Genomic DNA, 19,430 nt, shown 5'->3' with positions numbered 1-19,430 from the left:
GGGAAATGCAAGTTGGTCAATAAAAAGGGAGTGAATGCATACAATCCCTCCCTGGAGATACGAAGACCTCCCTCTCCAGTCTCTAGTCCCCATTGCCAAAGAGGCATCACTCACCCTCCATCTGCAGGGGTAAGCCTCCCAAGAGACAGCCACTCCCTGAGTAAGGTCCATTATCACACTGGAAAGCAATGTCAACGATCCAGGGAAGATACACCCTTTAGATCTAAGGAATCATCTTCTTTTCTTTGGTCAGTGCTCCTCAGAAAAAATTAGTCATAAAAGAAAAAAAAAAAGGTGCTACTACCCTTAATAACATTTTGCTTCATTTTTTATCCAGAATACAAATTCAGTGTAAGAAGCGCTCCCATCAGTAACTGCTTCTTTGGAAAGGCAACAGTTAGTGGTCTCCCTCCCCCTGGATTTTGAAATGTGTTAACTGATTAGCTTGGGCCTGGGAGATGCCAAGAATCATCAACACCCAAGGGCCTGGCAGTTGTAAGACGCTGCAGCTGAGTGTATCTGGAAGCCTATGCCTGAGTCCTGACAGTAGGGAAGAAAGGCCCTGGAAGAGTTTTATGGAAGAAAATTGATTCTTGCTTATAGAGAAGAAGTGGAACAAGAAGCAGATAATATTTTGAAGGATGCTGAGATCAGCGATTCCCTGTGGTTGATGATCCATTTGGGGCTGCAACACACAGTGATCTCATTCTGAGAGCAACAAAACTGGGAATCTCTCATCGAGTTATTCAAAATGCTCTCATAATAGATGCTTAGGCTGCTGTTTTGTAGTTAGGTTTACAGTTGTATAAATTGGGAGAGCCAGGTTCTATCGTTTCCCGGACAGGCACTTGGACACTGGAAAGCTTTTTTGACAAAGTGAAGAACAGACAAAATGGCACACATGCGTCGTGCTTACTAGATATTGAAATAAAGGAGTAGTCTTTGGAACATCTAATCGAAGGAAGACTTACAAACCTCCTTGGTGTATGAATGAAAATCAAGCAGCCCAGCAACTTCTGGAGATTGTTCAGAATCAAAGAATATGAGAAGAATCAGCAGCCACCAAGGAGACACTGTGTTAGCTTAGCCAGGGTTGGAGCTAAGGACCAGAAAATTGCAGCCAGCACTTGCAGCAAACATGCGCTATGAACTTGGAAGGACCATTTCACTCCTTACTTATCACAGGAGACAACATGCGTCTGTTGGAGATGGAGATGCTAAGCCTGTTTTCCATACGGGAAAACGGCCCAGAATCCCCAAGCATTGATGGGCTCCGAACATTGACATTTTCTATTGTTAGATGGTTGATTTCAGTCATACATGCCTGTACATGTGTTTGTATAACACACTGAACAGTTCTTTTGGTTTATTTAATAAGTTTAAAACAAATGACCAAGAAGAAAGATGTTGACTCAACAACTAAAACAAAACAAAACAAAAAGAGAATACTTTTTAAAAAAAAATTTTTAACGTTTATTTATTTGAGACAGAGAGAGACAGAGCATGAATGGGGGAGGGTCAGAGAGGGAGACACAGAATGTGAAACAGGCTCCAGGCTCTGAGCTGTCAGCACAGAGCCCGACGCGGGGCTCGAACTCACGGACTGTGAGATCATGACCTGAGCCGAAGTCTGCCGCTTAACCGACTGAGCCACCCAGGCGCCCCAAGAGAATACTTTTTTACAGCGTGGAGCCAGGGGCCCTGTGTGGGACGCTGGGCACACAGCAGTGAACAGGACAGACATGGTCCCTGCCTTTTTTGAAGTACTCACCCCAGTGAGGAGTACAGATAGACCAGCAGATAGAGAGGCAATGACAAAAAATAAGAGATCACAGATGTGATATACTCAGCACAGCATGTACAATGGTACGCATTTTCTTCCCTTTGGATGCCGGAATCTTGAGAGCAGTAAGTGCAATGTAAAATGCATTCACCTTGAGAATTGTATTTAGCCTTTTGATGTTTTCCAAATCTAGTGAGCCCTTGGCTAATTAAAAAGAGGCTTCCCTTCTTCAAAGAAAAATTCATATCTGATCTTATATCTGCTTTATAAAGAAGCCGTTCCCTATGTTTTTCTGCCACCACGGCTTAAATGGTCCAGTGTGCTGCCCATGCCCGCGTGGCCAGACGTCTCCAGGGCAAATCCGGCTACAAAGCGTTTTTTAATTTCTCAGAAGTGCAATGTGCTCCCTCACATCCAGGCCTTCCCATTTAAAGCTTAAAATGATTTTTTCTCCCTCCCCTTCCTTCCTCTTTCAAAATGAGGAGCTCTCCGTCTGACAGCCGCCGCGCCGCCACCCCGGAGGCCAGCCCCGCTCAGCCTATCGAGCTGGCCAGGCTCGGCAACGTGCTGGGTGGAACCGGCTCCCGGGGACAGTGCACGCAGGTGCGCGTGGAGGTCACGGATCGCAGGAGCAGTTCCACCCTCCACAAGGTGAGAGGCCTTGGGCGCGAGGGCCAAGTGCTCACCCTGTCAGAGCGAGAGGCTGCGATGAACTTGTGGCTGGGTCCTGGATGTCTGTGAGGACCACTTGGCCCGCAGGGGTGGTTTGCGATTAATAAAGCGTTTATAGTGTTTAAAAAGGCGGGGGGAGGGGACGCCTGGGTGGCTTAGTCGGTTGAGCGTCTGACTTTAGCTCAGGTCATGATCTCACAGTTTGTGAGTTCGAGCCCTGCGTCAGGCTTTGTGCTGATAGCTCAGAACCTGGAACCTGCTTCGGATTCCGTGTGTCCCTCTCTCTCTGCCCCTTCCCTGCTCACACTCTGTCTATCTCTCTCTCTCTCTCAAAAAATAAATGAACATTGAAAAAAAATTAAAAAAAAAAAAACAAGAAATAAGTAGAAAACCACATAGCACAGCCATAGTGAACCTGACGGAATCACCACCCTCTTATTCAACACTATTTGTCCTGTTTTTTTTTTTTTTTAAATAAGTAAAATACTACAGACTCAGTTGATGCCCGTGTGTACTCCTTCCAGACAGCCCTCCTCTCTCCTCAGAGGTAACCTCTAGCCTGAATGTGATGATTGCCAGGCCCGCAAATTATTTTGTACCATTACTGTATTTTTATGGGTCTGTGAGAACATACGCATTTTAACGTGTTCAAACTGGATTTACTTAGTTGCTAACACATTACAGTTTAGTTTCATCTTCACATCACATTTTATGTACAAGTGATTTCAAAACTTTTTTGATCACAGGTTTTCATTTTCACGTGAAACATAACAGAGGATTGAGCAAGGTCTTGCTGGAGACGTTTCAGTGCAAATATTTTTTTTGCATTCTGTGGCAATTGTAAAATATCACAGAAAGGAAACACAAGTTTCTTTTTTAAGATAATCTGGTGGATAGGTTTCAACAAGAAACCCATAAATATGGTTTTGCCAAAGTCCAAATAGGCTGTACGTGCCTTGAGCATTTTTCTTGAACTGGTTGGGGCCAGAATTTATTTTGCTATATTTGAATAGATGATATAATTGCATGATTCAAAATTTAAGAGAGGCAAAGGATGTATGTTAAAAGTCTACCAACCACTTCATCCCTCACCACACACTTCCCATCTCTGAAGGCAATGAATGTTTTTAATTTCCAAACTATTTAAGTGAGAGTGTGTATTAAATGGGAGGGCATTTAAATGGGACACTCTAGGTGTCCCTGTGCAGCTTGCCTGCTTTTTCCTATCAACCTTATATTTTTGAGATTTATATATTTTGAAACATGTCGACCCAGATGACTCATTTTATCTGTTCCATAACAGTGCTGTCCAGTAGAACTTTCTGCAATGATGGAAATGTTCTATATCTGCACTGTCCAATATGGTACCACTACTGAGCACTTGAAGCATCTGAATGCAGCTAATGTGATTGAGGAACTGAATTCAAACTTTGAAATTTAAAACATAGAATTCATTTGAATCAATTTAAATTTATAATTTTTAAATTTAAAACTTTATTATTTTTTAAAAAATTTTTTAATGTTTATTCATTTTAGAGACAGAGAGAGACAGAGCATGAATGGGGGAAGGTCAGAGAGAGAGGGAGACACAGAATCTGAAACAGGCTCCAGGCTCTGAGCTGTCAGCACAGAGCCCGATGTGGGGCTCAAACTCACAGACCGCAAGATCACGACCTGAGCCGAAGTCGGTTGCCCAACCGACTGAGCCACCCAGGCGCCCCTATAATTTTTAAATTTAAATGTAAAGAGTCCCATGTGGCTTGTGGCTACCATATTGAACAGCACAGCAGTATAATATTCAATTTTACAAATATATCACAGACCATGTATCATTGTTTCGCTTATGGATATTAAAGTTATTTCCACCTTACTGGGGCGCCTGAGTGGCTCAGTCAGTTGAGCGTTCGACTTTGGCTCAGGTCACGATCTCACGATCCGTGAGTTTGAGCCCTGCATTGGGCTCTGTGCTGACAGCTCAGAGCCTGGAGCCTGCTCCGGATTCTGTGTCTCCCTCTCTCTGCCCCTCCCCTACTCATGCTCTGTCTCTCTCTCTCTCTCTCTCTCTCTGTCAAAAATAAATAAACTTTAAAAAAATGGCATAAACCACGTAGACCTACCAGACATTTATTAAAAAAAATAATTTCCACCTTATTGCTATATAAAATAATGCTGCAATAAACATACTTCTGTATACCTTCTTGTGCAAATGTGGGAGAATTTGGGTGTAAGTCTATAAGTGGAGGGGCACCTGGGTGGCTCAGTCCACTAAGTGTCCAACTGCAGCTCAGTTCATGATCTCATGGTTTGTGAGTTCGAGCTCTGTGCTGATGGCTCAGAGCCTGGAGCCTGCTTTGGATTCTGTGTGTGTCTCTCTCTCTGCCCCTCCTCTGCTCGAGCTCTGTCTCTCTCTCTCAAAAGTAAATAAACATTTTTTTAAAAGTGTATAAATGATATTGTGTTATCACCTCCACTAGAAATTGCCAAATGGTCTCCACATTGGTTTTTCCAGTTTACTCTCTGACCCAATGTAAGAGGGTCCTTATTGCCCCATAGTCTCACATTTGATATTACCAGACTTATCTTTGCCAATCTGATGGATGTGAAGTGTTATCTCGTTATTTTCATTGGCAGTTTTTGTTTCTTCTTCTTTGAGGAATTGTCTTTTGTCCTGTCTTCACTTTTTCTGTGGGGTTTATTGTCTTTTTCATATTGATTTGTGGAAGCTCTCTATAAATTCTAGATAGTAATTCTTCTTGGTTATATGCCTATATATGACGTCTACGTTAATGCACCTTTTATTATTAATTTTTGGAATAGAAATATATTCACATGTATTTCAAAAGGCACACAAAGATAACCAGGGTTCTTCAAAAAGTTAAATATAGAATTACCATATGACTAAAAAAGATTCTCTCCTTGACCAAACTCTAGCCAGGTGTCTCTAAACCCTTTCAATCTAGACCTATAAAGACTTAAACAAATGCTAACATCGTTTCTAACAGCTCAAGACCACATCCTTGCAATGACCCTTGACCCCCTTAAAGCACCTGCCTGAGAAAACTTAAGGCTGCCAGAAGAATTTACTGTTTGTTCCAGCCGATGCCTGAAGGTAGGGCCCCTGTCTCTCAGCCTCTTTGGGAGGGTAGAAGCCTAACCTGGATAAGCACCAGTTAATAAACCCAAATGGATTTCACACGGACCAACTCCCCCGCTTCCTGCTTTTTGTAATTTTTCACTTCCCTGACTCTACAAAGTTGCCCCTCACCCCCCTCCCTATTCCCTCATTCTCCCTTTAAAATGCCCAGTTACCTCTGTACAAATCAAAGTTGAGTTTCATGCATGTGGGACTCTTTTCTCTACTGCAGTAGTATCTTACTGACTAAAATCTGTCCTTACCACTTTAAGTAGCGCCCAGCTTTGTTTATTCTTGATATGAGCCAGCAATATTACCCAAGAAATAAAAGCATATGTACACACAGAAAGCTGTACAAGAATGTTTATAGCAGCGATTTTTCTAATAGCCAAAAAGGTGGAAACAGCCCAAGTGTCCATCAACTGATGAATGGATAAGCACGTTATGATACATACATAGAATGGAATAGTAAGTATTCAGCCATAAAAAAAGGAATGTAGTACAGATACATGCTACTTTGATGAACGCTGAATTATGCTAAGTCTAAGAAACCAGATACAAAAGGTCAAATTGTGTGATTCCTTTTTATACGATATATATATAGGCAAATCCATAGAGACAGAATGCAAAATAAACTTGCAAAAGGTGGTGGGGGGGTGCCCTCTGGCTGTCTCAGTCAGTCGAATGTCTGGCTCTTGATTTTGGCTCAGGTCACAATCTCAGGGTTTGCAAGATCCAAAAGCACTGTGTAGGGCTATGTGCTGACAGCTCTCTCTGCCTCTCCCTTACTCGTGTGTGCATGTGCGTGCTCTCTCTCTCTTTCTCTCTCTCTCTCAAAATAAATAAATAGACTTAAAACAAAAAACAGAGTAGAGGTTACAGGGGGATGAAGTCAAGGGGAATGTGATTACTTAATGGACAGGAAGCGTGTTTATGGGGTGATGAAAAATCTTTGAAATTAGAGAAAGGTAGTGGTTACATTAACATTGTGAATATACTAAATACCACTAAACTGTACACTTGAAAATGATTAACTGTATGCTATTTGAATTTCACTGTTTAAAAAAAAGTAACCAATAAAAAGTCTCCCTCATTATCCTATTGCTTGGCTACTCTGTAAACCCTTCTCAGAGGTAACCAATGTTTTGTTGTTAATTTGTTTTTCAAAACTCCATGTATAATGACTTTTATTTCTTTTTTTTTTAAAGATTTATTTTTAAGTGATCTCTACACCCAACGTGGGGCTTGAACTAACAACCCCAAGATCAGGAGTCACATGCTCTTTCAACTGAGCCAGCCAGGCGCCCCAGAAGTTTTAAATTTTAACATAGACAAATTTATCAATTTTTTCCCTTTGGACTTGTGCTTTTCAAGTATCTTATGCAGAAATTCTATCTTATCCCAATATTCTACTGCCCTACATTTTTCTCTGAAAGTTTAAAATTTTTGCTTTATGCATTTAGGACTTTAATCCAGTTGGGCCTCCTTTCTCTGTATGAAATGAGATAGAAATCTAGTTTTATTTTATTTTATTTTATTTTATTTTATTTTATTTTAAGAAAGAGTGCATAAGTGAGTGAGGGGCAGAGAGAGAGAGAGAGAGAGAGAGAGAGAGAGAGAGAGAGAGAGAAGCAGGGCTCACTCAAAGTGGGGTTCATGCTCACCCGATGCGGGACTCGAACTCATGAACCGTGAGATCATGACCTGAGCTGAAGTCAGATGCTTAACTGACTGAACCACCTAGGTGCCCCTTTATTTTATTTTTTCATATGGAAAACCAATTGTCTCAGTGCATTTTATCGAATACTCAATCCCATCCACAGAACAAGGACAACTTACCTATGTCAGTATTAGATGTCCATATATATGCATAATTATTGTTAAGCTTTCTTTTCTGCTCCATTGCCCTATGAGTTTATCCCTGTATCAGTACCCAACTATTTTAATTACTAAATAATTGCCATAATTCTTTTTTAGTGTTTATTTATTATTTATTTATTTTTTAAAATTTATTAATTTAGTTTGAGAGAGAGAGAGCTGAAGAGGTACAGAGAAAGGGAGGGAGAGAGAATCCCAACCAGGCTCTGTGCCATCAGCACAGAGCCTGATGCGGGACTTGATCTCACAACCAGAGATCGTGACCTGAGCTGGAATCAAGAATCCCATGCTTAAGGAACTACGCCACCCAGGCGCCCCGCCATAATTCTTGATATATGGTAAGGCACATATCTTGTGATATCTAGTTGTTCTTGGCTCTTTGTTCATCCATATAAATTTTGGAATCAGCTTGTGACATCCAGAAAAACTATTACTAGGGATTTTTATTAGAATTGCATTAGATTTACAGATTACTTTGGGGAAAGTTGACACTATTGTAATATTAAGTCTTCTCATCCAAAAACATGGTATGACTTTCTGTTTATTTAGGTCTGCTTTAGCACGTTTCAATAAAATGATATAATTTTTCTCAGAAATTTCTTGAACATTTTTGTTTGATTTATCCCTAGTTACTTTCAAATCTTTATTGTATTGTAAAGGGCTTTTATAAAATTATATTTTCTTACTAATCTGCCACTTGTATAAAGAAAACCAGTTTTTTTGCTTATTAATCTCATATCCAGTAACATTTCTAAGGTTTCCTATCAATTCTAATAGTGTGTTGGGTTTTCTATGTAGACAATAAAATCCCTATAAATAATACAATAATTATTTATGGGGTTCCCCCCCTTTTTTTTTTTAACGTTTTTTATTTATTTTTGAGATAGAGAGAGACAGAGCATGAACGGGGGAGGGGCAGAGAGAGAGGGAGACACAGAATCCGAAGCAGGCTCCAGGCCCTGAGCTGTCAGCCCAGAGCCGGACGCATGGCTCGAACTCACGGACCGCGAGATCGTGACCTGAGCTGAAGTCGGACGCTTAACCTACTGAGCCACCCAGGCGCCCCTCCCCCCTTTTTAATTGTCAGGTTAGCAGTACACACACAGCTGGGTTAGATTTACACACACACACACACACACACACACACACACACACACACAGCTGGGTTAGATTTACAAAAATCTTGTTTAGGATTTTCCCAACTATGTTTGTTAGTGAGATTAGCCTATAGTTTTCCTATCTTATACTGTCTTTGTCTAATGTTAACAAAGTTATATTGAGCATTATAAAATAATTTGAAAATGTACTCTCTTTTTTCTCTTCCCTGGGAAAGTGTATGCTGTTTTTGTTTTAATGTCGGTTATAACCCTGTATCCAAGTAATAATCTCATGGAGTGTTTTTTCTACCTTCAAATAATTTATACAAAACAGTGAGCCCCTTGGCCCCACACTCTTTAATTTTTTTTTCTTTTTTAATAATCTCTATGCCCAAGGTGGGGCTTGAACTCGTTAGTCAGAGATCAAGAGTCACATGCTCTACCCGCTGAGCTAGCTAGGCGCCCTAATTTAAAAAAAATATTTTTAAGGCCCAGGGTGCCTGGTAGGCTCAGTTAATTAACCGTCAGACTCTTGATTTCACTTCAGGTCATGAGCTCACAGTCGTGGGATCAAGCCCCGAGTCAGGCTCCACGCTTAGTGTGGAGCCTGCTTGAGATTCATTCTCTCTCTCTCTCTCTCTCTCTCTCAATCCTTCTTTCTCTCTGCCCCTCCCCCACTCTCACACACACACTCTCTCTCTCAAAATAAATAAACATTAAAAAAAATTTTAAGTCTCCTCACTCTTTTACTGGGCTAATTTCTATTCATCCTTCAGTTTTCACCGTGAACTTCATATCCTCAGGAAGCTCTTTACTGCGTCACATGAGATTAGCTGTCCCTGTTCCATATCCCTCATAGCACATTTTATTTGTTCTATCATAACTCCCTTCACATTTCATTGTAATGTTTCACTAAATGTTAATATTTTCAGCTGGGCCACAAGCTGCTTGAAGGCAGGGACCCTGTGCTTCGCACACTGATGGCACAAAGTTGACTATCAATATTTGTTGACTGATTAAGTGAATGAGTAAAAGAAATAGCCTCAAAATGGGACTTGAATCAAGTTATTCTTGGATATGGGCAAATTTGAGCTCCCTGCGAAGGCCTTCTGCTTCAGAACAAGTAAAAGAACTAAGAAAGACCACGGCACCAGCTATGGAAGCAGAGGCCTATGGAAGGAGGTGGATGCCCCACCCTGGTCCCTCTGTGCAGAAGCCCAGTATAAAAAAAGTGATGGGGACAGAGATGTGTCAGCACCAGGGACCGCATCATCACTGGAGTTCTGTTAGAATCCTGGGCATTCATTGTGCCACCTGAGAGCCAAGTGCTATGTAGGGTTATGGGGAAGACCCTGGAGGTACTCTCACAGACAAGAAGCTGGGGCTTGGACAGGGCTAGACTTCTCTTAATAGGAGGAGGAGTCCCTCAAAATATCAGTTTAAATTATATATATAATATATATAAAACTTATAAGTTATATATATATTATATATATATATAAGTTATATATATATTATATATATATAATTTAAACTGATATATATATACATAATTTAAACTGATATATATAGATATAGATAGATCAGATATCTGATATATATATATATACACATATATATTCACACACACACACATATATATATATATACGTATATATATATATATATCTGATAACTGATCTATCTATCTTGTACTGTGTGACAAAATTGTATCCAGGCCTGAGAAATTAAATTATACTTTCAGAATTACCAAATCCTGTCAAGACAGGCATGTTTCAATGGCTTCTGTGGGGCCCTAGGGAAACTTGCCTAACATGTCCTCACCCCTCTGACTCATGCTCAGTGACTATCATGTTTATTCTGCATCTGTACCTCAGTAGTAAGAAGTTCCTTGGACAGAGGTATGAGAAATCTACTCACTGGAAAGACATGATATCCTGGGTACTCTAGCTGATCTGTCTCACATGACTTTGACTAATATCAGGTAGACCTTTGAGCTTCAATAACTCTAAATACACTGGCCAACAGATCTTTAGGCTTGCAGGGAGGTTCATCAGGCCCTGATCCTATATTGTGGCTGATCCTATATTGTGGTTTGCTCATTCATTCAGTAAACCTTCATGAACACCTACTGTGTGGGATACAATTGTTGGGTCAGTTCCTGGTATCTACCTAGAGAGGTATTTCCATGTGGCCCAGAAATTTTGATCTATAGAATAGATTTGAAGACTGATGGCTTAGACTTGCTATTTGCCAAATTTCCTTTTCATTGTTTCAAAGCAGAAGAGGGGGGATGAAGGGAGCAGGTGCTTGAGGGGGCTTATTTTAAGTGTGTAGGTTGATTAAATTGTTGAGTGAGGTCACCATCACCTAACATCTCTTCCTGCATAAAACTCAGAGAAACCTCAGGACTAGCCCTACATCTGAGTATCCTCTGGTGCCTGGCCCTGACTCTTTTCTGAGTTGTATGGCTACAGGGCCAGATCAAAGCCATGTTGGTATTTTTAACTGCTATGCCCAAATTTTCTGCTTTTTCACCATGGAGGCATTTAACTCCATTACCCGTTGAATCAGCTGACATGTATCTAAGAGACTTCAGCCTCACACAAGACTTGGAGGGCAAGGTATCATAGTAAAGTAAAAGCATGTGCTCTGTAGACAAAGCTTGGGTTCAAATCCAACCTCCAGCATTTACTTCTCTAGGCCTCAAGGAAAAATAGAGTTAATAAGAGTCTAACCAGTTTTGGTTAGGATACACTCAGCTGCAACTGACAGAAAACTCAACTAACAGTATAGATATTAACTCATTTCATATTACAAAAAGGTCTGGAGGTAGGTGGCTGGTAAACACCTTAAACTATGTCATCCAAGACCTAGGCTTTCCTCATCCTGCTCCATCATGCTTGGTATGCCGGCTCCTTGGGCCCTCTGTGATTCTCCACTGATACTCTTTGCACACGGGAAACTTTGCTCCTAGAATTCACACATCATTTTGGAAATATTGCTTGGGAGTGAGGGGTGGGCAGGGAACAGTGGTCCTCTGGCAGTTTCGATTGTTATTCCCAATTCTCTGCCTCCCCTTTATTTAAGTATACTTCCATGCCTTTTGCTATGTGACTTTCCTTGGGCCAATAGAATGCCATAGAACATGATACAAACATATACTTTAAATGTGCTTTTGTGATTTGACTTTGCTTCTTACACTCCTGTGATGTGTTAAGAGAAGAGCAAATTCCAGACATGCACGGCCCCTCCAGCTTGGGTCCCAGATTAAATAACTGAACATAACCAGAAGTCTGAAGCCCTACTACTCCCTGTCAAGCCCAACTTGGATAAGTCAAACCATAGCCAACTTCTACCACCAAAAGCATGAAAATAGGTGGTTTTTGTTATAAGCCATTGAGATCTTGGAGTTGTTTGTTACACAACAAAAACTGACTATTGCAGTCCATTTTGAGGGTCCCACCAATGTCTAAGCTCCTTAATAGGATCAATTATCTTATTCTACAACTCAGAATGTGAGGAGAAATAGTTTATCTATAAGCAATGTGGTCTTTCTTACAAACTTCATCCACTGGGTGGCATTAAAAGCTGTAGTTGTTCCAGTGCAATACCACAGAATAAACAGGCTGTTCAGATATTTTTAAATCTATCTAGGTAAAAATGCTCAGAGTCTCAGATTTCTCAGAGGTCTTGCCTCTTCCCAGGCTTTTTTCCAAGTAGCTGTGAGAGTGCATGGAGAGAGAGAAGAGGCTTAAGTGATCTCGTCGGGAATGGGTGTATGAGGAGAATTGGGGTCCTTGTGCTCTCAATGTGTCCTTTGGCTCCTCTGGTTTGTTGGCCAATATGCACTTGGTCATTCTCCCCCTGCTGGCCTTTGGCTAAAGTCAGCACTTACAGTATCTCACATGTCTTTCTTTCTTTTTTTTTTTTAAGTTTATTTATTTTTGAAAGAGAGAGAGCATGAGTGGAGGAGGAGCAAAGAGAGAGGAGACAGAGAATCCCAAGCAGGCTCTGTGCTGTCAGCACAGAGCCCAATGTGGGGCTCAAACTCATGAACTGCCAGATCATGACCTGAGCCGAAATCAGGGGTCAGACACTTAATGGGCTGAGCCACCCAGGTGCCCCCTCACATGTCTTTCTTGACTAGGTCTGACTTCAACCTCCCCATAGCTCTGCAAAGCCCAGTGGACCCCTTGAATTTTGACATGTCCTCCATCCAGGCTCTGACCCAAACTACATGCCTGTTTCCTGTTTGGATCTTCCTGCCATACCATTCTCCATGGCATGCCCATGGCTCTCAACTGAATACTCATCACTGGAGGACTAGAAGTACAAACTAGACCCTATCTCTCTGACAGTTTACCCTGATTTGTCCATTTATCTACATTGGGCACAAGTTTGTGCCAACTTCAATGATTTCTTCTCTTTTCTGGATATTTCTGAAGCCATTCCCACAAAAGCAAGTTAAGCCTCTTTGATTCTTATCTCACTCTCACCTTCTAGCTATCTTCTTCAATGTCCAAGAAAGGAAAGGGCAGGCTTCTCTTTTATTCCTTCGATATCATATCCTTGGCTTCCTGGCCCACTTCCTAAGTCCCACTTCAGAAGACAGAAGTTCATTCTGGAAACAATCCTTTGATATAGGTGTTATCATCATCGTCATGAGTAGATGGGGAAATCAGAGACAATAGACTAAATTACCCCTACTTTGGTGGAGATTTGAATCTAGTTTTGGATCTTGATCTTGTTAAATGGGAGCTAGGTGAATATAGAAAATTATTTCTCTCACAGAGTCCAGTTTTCAAGCCTATTGTTTTGCTGGAAAAAAACTATTTTGAATTTCAATAATGCATATTAGCTCTTTTCTTCTTAGTATTCCTCCTGAAACAATATTAATCTCCTCACAAACAGATTGATGCCATAACCAAATAAGAAGGAGGTCATTTCCTTGCTAAGTGCAAAGGGAAAAACACATTAATAGTTTCTAAGGATCTAAGTCAATGGCAAAACTAGAGCTGGAATTCTCCCTACTCTGAAGTCCAGGGAATTTTTGGCTAGTCCTTTGTGGTCATGCACACGTGTCAGTGTGTGTATGCATGTGTGTGAGTATGTGTGCATATGCGTGACAATGTTGAGAAAAATCAGGTCTTCAATTATTCTTTTAAAGAGGTTTTCTTATGTCATGAGTCGTTGGCTTTTAAAGCCCCAAAGAAAAAATTTGACTCATTTGTAATCGGTGTTGTATTATCATTCTTTCTTGAGATAAAACCAGAACCCTTGTTTTCTGTGATGAGCATAGGGATGGGGATTACAGAAAATATAGGGTAATAGGTTACTATTTTAAAAGTCTAGTATCTCTAGGATCTAAGTCAATGGCAATGGAGAGAAGAGAGGGCAGTGATGGTCCTGACCAACTACCACTGAGCTGTCTAGCCCTTTCGCTTTTCTTCGACCTCCTTGAGTCATAACTCTGGCTCCAATAACTTACGAATGCAGCAAAATGAAGCCAAGATATTTTTGAGCCTTAACCATATGCCCAGCAGTATGTTATGTACTTTCATATACATTACCTCTTTTATTCTCAAGGCAATCCTTCAGGATAGGTATTAACATTCTCGCTTTTCAATGATGAGGGAGCACAGACTGAAAGAGGTTGAATAACTTCTCCAAAGCCCCACAGCTAAACCATGAAAGAGGTGGGATTCAAACCCTGTCTGCTATGGTTACTAATCTCACCTCCTTTCCTTATATTAAGGTACTTCTTGAGAGAATGTACCAGCACCACATGAGGAGGATTCTGTAAAGATGAGTATTTTCCTTCTTGCGGGAGTTTATTTTTAAAATGTTTTTCTTTCTTGCAGGAGTTTATTTTTAAAATGTAACCTGGTGGTAGAGCAGTCTCAGAACTGTTTGTATCAATTTGCCATTTAAGTTTAAAGTAAAAGACTGGTTAATGATAACAATGAATCATAAAACCTTCAGAAGGAAAGGAGGTTTTGTGGACCATTTGTGTGTGTGTGTGTGTGTGTGTGTGTGTGTGTGTGTGGCAGTTTTTTTTTTTTTTTAATTTTTTTTTCAACGTTTTTTATTTATTTTTGGGACAGAGAGAGACAGAGCATGAACGGGGGAGGGGCAGAGAGAGAGGGAGACACAGAATCGAAGCAGGCTCCAGGTTCTGAGTTGTCAGCACAGAACCCAACGTGGGGCTCAAACCCACGAACTGGGAGATCATGACCTGAGCTGAAGTCAGACGCTTAACCGACTGAGCCACCCAGGCACCCCAACCTGGCTTTAAAGGCATCAGGGGTGCCTGGATGGCTCACTTGGTTGAGCGTCCGACTTCAGCTCAGGTCATGGTCTCACTACTCATGAGTTCGAGTCCCAGTCAGGTTCTGTGCTGACAGCTCAGAGCCTGGAGACTGCTTTGGATTCTGTGTCTCCCTCTCTCTGCCCCTCCCCCACTCATGCTCTCTCTCTCTCTCTCTCTCTCTCTCTCTCTCAAAAATAAATAAACATTAAGAAAAAATAAACCAAAGGCATCAGATCGGGGCGCCTGAGTGGCTTAGTCAGTTGAGCACCTGACTCTTGATTTTGGCTCAGGTCATGATCCTGGGGTCATGGGATCGAGGCCCAAGTTGGCTCCACACTGAATGTAGAGACTGCTTAAGATTCTCTCTCTCTTCCTCTGCCCTTCTTCCCTGCTTGAGTTCTCTCTCTCTAAAATAAAAATAAATAAGGGCACCTGGGTGGCTCAGTCAAGCATCTGCCTTTGTCTCAAGTCATGATCTCATGGTTTGTGAGATCTGGCTCTGCGCTGACCCCCCGTGAGCCTGCTAGGGATTCTCTCTCTGCCCGCCTCTCTCTGCCCTTCCCCCAATCACATATGCAAGCTCTCTCTCTCTCTCTCAGAATAAATAAACTTAAAAAATAAAATATAAGTAAGTAAGTAAGTAAACAAATAAACTACAGGCATCAGATTTAAGCCACTGCCAAAAAATATCACAAGTGGAAGAGGCCCCAGCTCCCTTGCCATGGGTTAAAGGGAGCTCATACTGGGATCCGTAAAAAGCCACCCAATCTGAAGGTAGTGTTTGAGGGCATTTCCCACTCTTGTCTTTAAGTTTAGGTTTTTGAAACCAACGGTGAGTAAAGGAGAAAATGCCTAAGCTCAAATCTTTTTTAGAGATTTAAAAAAATTTTTTTTAACGTTTATTTATTTTTGAGACAGAGAGAGACAGAGAATGAACGGGGGAGGGTCACAGAGAGAGGGAGACACAGAATCCGAAACAGGCTCCAGGCTCTGAGCTGTCAGCACAGAGCCCGACGCGGGGCTCGAACCCACGGACCGTGAGATCACGACCTGAGCTGAAGTCGGACGCTCAACCGACCAAGCCACCCAGGCGCCCCTAGAGATTTTATAAAAATTCCAAGGACACCTGGGTGGCTCAGTCAATTGAGCATCCGACTCTTGATTTCGGCTCAAGTCATGATCTCAAGCCTCATGTCGGGCAATGTGCTGACAGTGCAGAACCTGCTTGGGATTCTCTCTCGCCTTCTCTCTCTGCTCCTCCCTCCCTCCCCCCCTACTCTAAAAATAAAGAAACTTAAAAAAATTCTAAAATGCATATTTTTCTTCCAGACCAGTATATGCTTTTTCTTTAACTCTTTTTGCCATTTTCTTTAGCTCTTTTTGAGCACAGTCTCCATGTCATGACATCTTGATGGGTAGAGGCAGTCCCTCAAACATCAAGAACCCGAAGTTCTTCTGGTTCAGTCTGGTGACCTATCGACGCATAACAAACTGCACCAAAACTCGATGTCTTAAAACAGTCGCCGCTTTATTGTTTCTCACAACATATGGGTCAGGAATTCTGGCAGGCTCAAGTGGCCAGGGGATGACTGCAATTGCTCAACTGGTGTCATACATCTGAAGCCTCAGTTCTCATTGTTGCTGGCTTCCTCAGTTCTTTGTTGTGAAATCTCAGGGCCTCTCCCTCTCTGTGTGGCCTTTCCACACAGTCACTCCAGCAGGGTAGAAAGACTTCTTACCTGGAGACTCAAAGTTCCCAGGAGAGCAAAAATGAAAACTACCAGGGTTTCTTTAGGCTTAGGCTCAGAACTGGCTCATAGTCCCATCCACTGTAGCCTATTGGCTACACAAGGTTGTGAATACTGCGAGGCATCCATTAGGGGTCACCGATATAGCAGACCACCATAGGTCTCAACCTATATCAGCCAGTCCTGCAGAAAGTTCTCTTCCCTATTTGTTTTGTTTTAATTTTTTTAAAGTTTATTTATTTTTATTATTAATTTTTGAGAAAGAGAGAGAGAGAGAGAGTGCAAGCCAGGAGGGCAGAGATAGAGGGAGAGAGAATCCCAAGCAGTCTCCGAGCTCTCAGGGCGGAGCCCAAGGAGGGGCTTGAAATCACAAACTGTGAGATCATGACCTGAGCCGAAACCAAGAGTTAGATGCTTAACTGACTGAGCCACCCAGGCGCCCCTCTTCCCTGTTTGTTTGTTTGGTTTTTTTTCTAGATGAGCCCACAAGAGGCCTTACATGTGTTTGTAAATATCAGCTGTAGCCTTCATGAAGTATCTGCCGTGTTCCTCCTCTCCTATTCTGATTCAACACTCATAGTTCTCAAAGCTGCTTAAGGAAGCTTTGCTGTTACCGGAACTGATATCCTACAGAAGAAGCCATCAGCCAGTCCTCAGATTACCACATTAACGTGTGACAAACTGGGACAATAGGCCCCACAGCAGTAGGACTTGTGTCTGGAGTCCCCGATATCTCTCAGGAAACAGCTCCTTCTACTGATGAGCCTGGATCTATTAACCACTGGCACTCACACTTGTACTAGGGCCCGGGGTGGTGGTGAGCAGACATCACATCCTCCTTTTCTCTTTCTCGTAGATACAAAGCAAAAAGCCAATCAATGCTCTCAAGCTTCTAAAGCAATAAAGGCAGAAAGTTGAAGGGGAAGACTGTCTTCACCAGCCAGGCAAGATGCCCTGTCACTCAAATAACTTTGTGACAATCTCTTTCTGAGAAGTTACCAATGTGGAGTTTTCCCAGTTGATTAGAAGTAAAATGTCACATTGTCTGTGATAAAATAGCAGGTTATAAAAGGACACAGAAGGAATTCTGGTAAGGCATTCTTTTTAATGACCGAAATCACACAGTGAGGAGAATAGAAAAGGAGACAGAAGCAACAAAATGTTGGAAATTGGAAAGCTGCAAGGCAAATGGTAACTAATTTAGTAGATTAGAGAAAGCTGGGGAAAACCGAGCAGCAACCACATTTACATCAAAGAAGCTGCAAAAGGAATTAGTGACACAAATCACCTCTGGAGGTGAGTATGGGGCTGAAAACAGAACGTTTAGCTGGAAGTCTACTTAAGAAGCAGCTGAACCCCAAATACCCCTCCTCTGACAGCAGGTATATGACTTCTCCTCCCAAACTAGCAGAAGTCTGAGCATTTATATCCCAGAAGGTACCAATTAAAGAGTTTCTAGACTGGAGGACACCAGATGGCGAGGGTGTCATTCTAAAATGGGAGGATTGGGGTGCCTGGGCGGCTCAGTCGGTTAAGCGTCCAACTTTGGCTCGACTCAGGTCATGATCTCACAGTTTGTGAGTTCGAGCCCATGTTGGGCTCTGTGCTGACAGCTCAGAGCCTGGAACCTGTTTCTGATTCTGTCTCCCTCTCTCTCTTCCCCTCCCCCACTTGTGCTCTGTCTCTGTGTCTCAAAAAATAAATAAGTAAATGTTTAAAATTTTTTTAAAAAAGGGAATTTCATTCAGAAGAAGGATAGACTACTTAACGTATTTGAAGAAATTGAGAAGAAATATGCACTGGGGGATATTTGAACATTGAATTCATGGTAAGAAGGTAGAAATAATTCACAAAAAGGCAATTATTAGGTCAAGGGGAAATGAGAGGTTATGCAGCAAGTAATGTTTGTGCAGTGGTAATAGGTTAACAGTGAATATCCATTTAACCAAAATGAACTATGTTGGACTGACCCGGGGATGAGAAATGGGCAGATAAGGCCCAGTAGGGGGTGGGTGTCATTTTCGATAACAAGCCCTGTTGAAGTATTTAAACTGTGTGCATGAATGACTTTGATAAAATATAATAATATTATGAAATTAATACCAAAATAAACATAAATAAAGACAGGAACTCTAAACAGGAAAGGAGATGAAAGCAGGGATCAGTGGCCTGTTCTTTGTAAAAAGTCTCATAAAATTATTCGACTTTTTGTTTTTCAGCGTCTTCATTGAAAACCTTTTATGGAAGCATGTAACTTGCGTACCCAAAGGGTACATATCATAAACATACAACTTGATATTTTTCACAAAAATGAACACAGCCTTGTAACTACCTTCCAGAGAAAGACATGGAAGATTCCAGAATATTCCCTCATGGGATGGCTTCATCTACCCCCTTCCGATCGCTACCCCCAAGGGTAATCCTTTTCCGTTTCTAACGTGTAGATTCATGTTGACCGTTTTGTATTTTATATAAATGGAGTCATACAGTATGTCACCTTTTGTGTTTGATTTCTCTCATTCAACATTACGTCGATGAGATTCATCTGCGTTGTTGCGTGGCCCTGTAGTTCACTCCCCTGTCCCTTTGTGACAATATAACACAATTTATCCATTCTACTGTTAATGGCATCTGTCTAATTTCGAATATGAAGCTACTACGAGGAGTGCTACTATGAACATTTTAGTAAATGTTTTTGGTAGACATTGTATACACACTCTTGTGGGCGGTATTTTTGGATACCGCCTGACAATTTTCCAAAGTAGTTGTACCGATTTTACCTTTACATCAATAGTGTGTGAGTGTC

The 19,430-nt window shown here is 41.5% G+C and overlaps 1 long non-coding RNA gene and 1 pseudogene across 2 annotated transcripts; both read left to right on the top strand.

Annotated features, from left to right (window-relative positions):
* Positions 1-427: 427 nt before the first annotated feature.
* Positions 428-1,352, top strand: LOC102949059 (annotated as a pseudogene).
* A 571-nt stretch (positions 1,353-1,923) lies between these two features.
* On the top strand, positions 1,924-19,075 carry LOC122238597. Of its 2 annotated transcripts, none has more exons than XR_006217582.1 (4): positions 1,924-2,434; positions 17,481-17,714; positions 18,359-18,452; positions 18,844-19,075. It is a non-coding gene; the product is annotated as an uncharacterized LOC122238597 (long non-coding RNA). The 2 variants fall into 2 exon arrangements; XR_006217583.1 differs by lacking the exon at positions 1,924-2,434 and adding an exon at positions 5,396-5,564.
* Positions 19,076-19,430: the final 355 nt, after the last annotated feature.

This window comes from Panthera tigris, chromosome B2 (assembly GCF_018350195.1).
Source record: "Panthera tigris isolate Pti1 chromosome B2, P.tigris_Pti1_mat1.1, whole genome shotgun sequence".
In the NCBI taxonomy this organism is placed as follows: domain Eukaryota; kingdom Metazoa; phylum Chordata; class Mammalia; order Carnivora; family Felidae; genus Panthera; species Panthera tigris.
The sequence above is the reverse complement of the archived record's forward strand: the minus strand, read 5'-3'. Positions and strand labels throughout refer to the sequence as shown.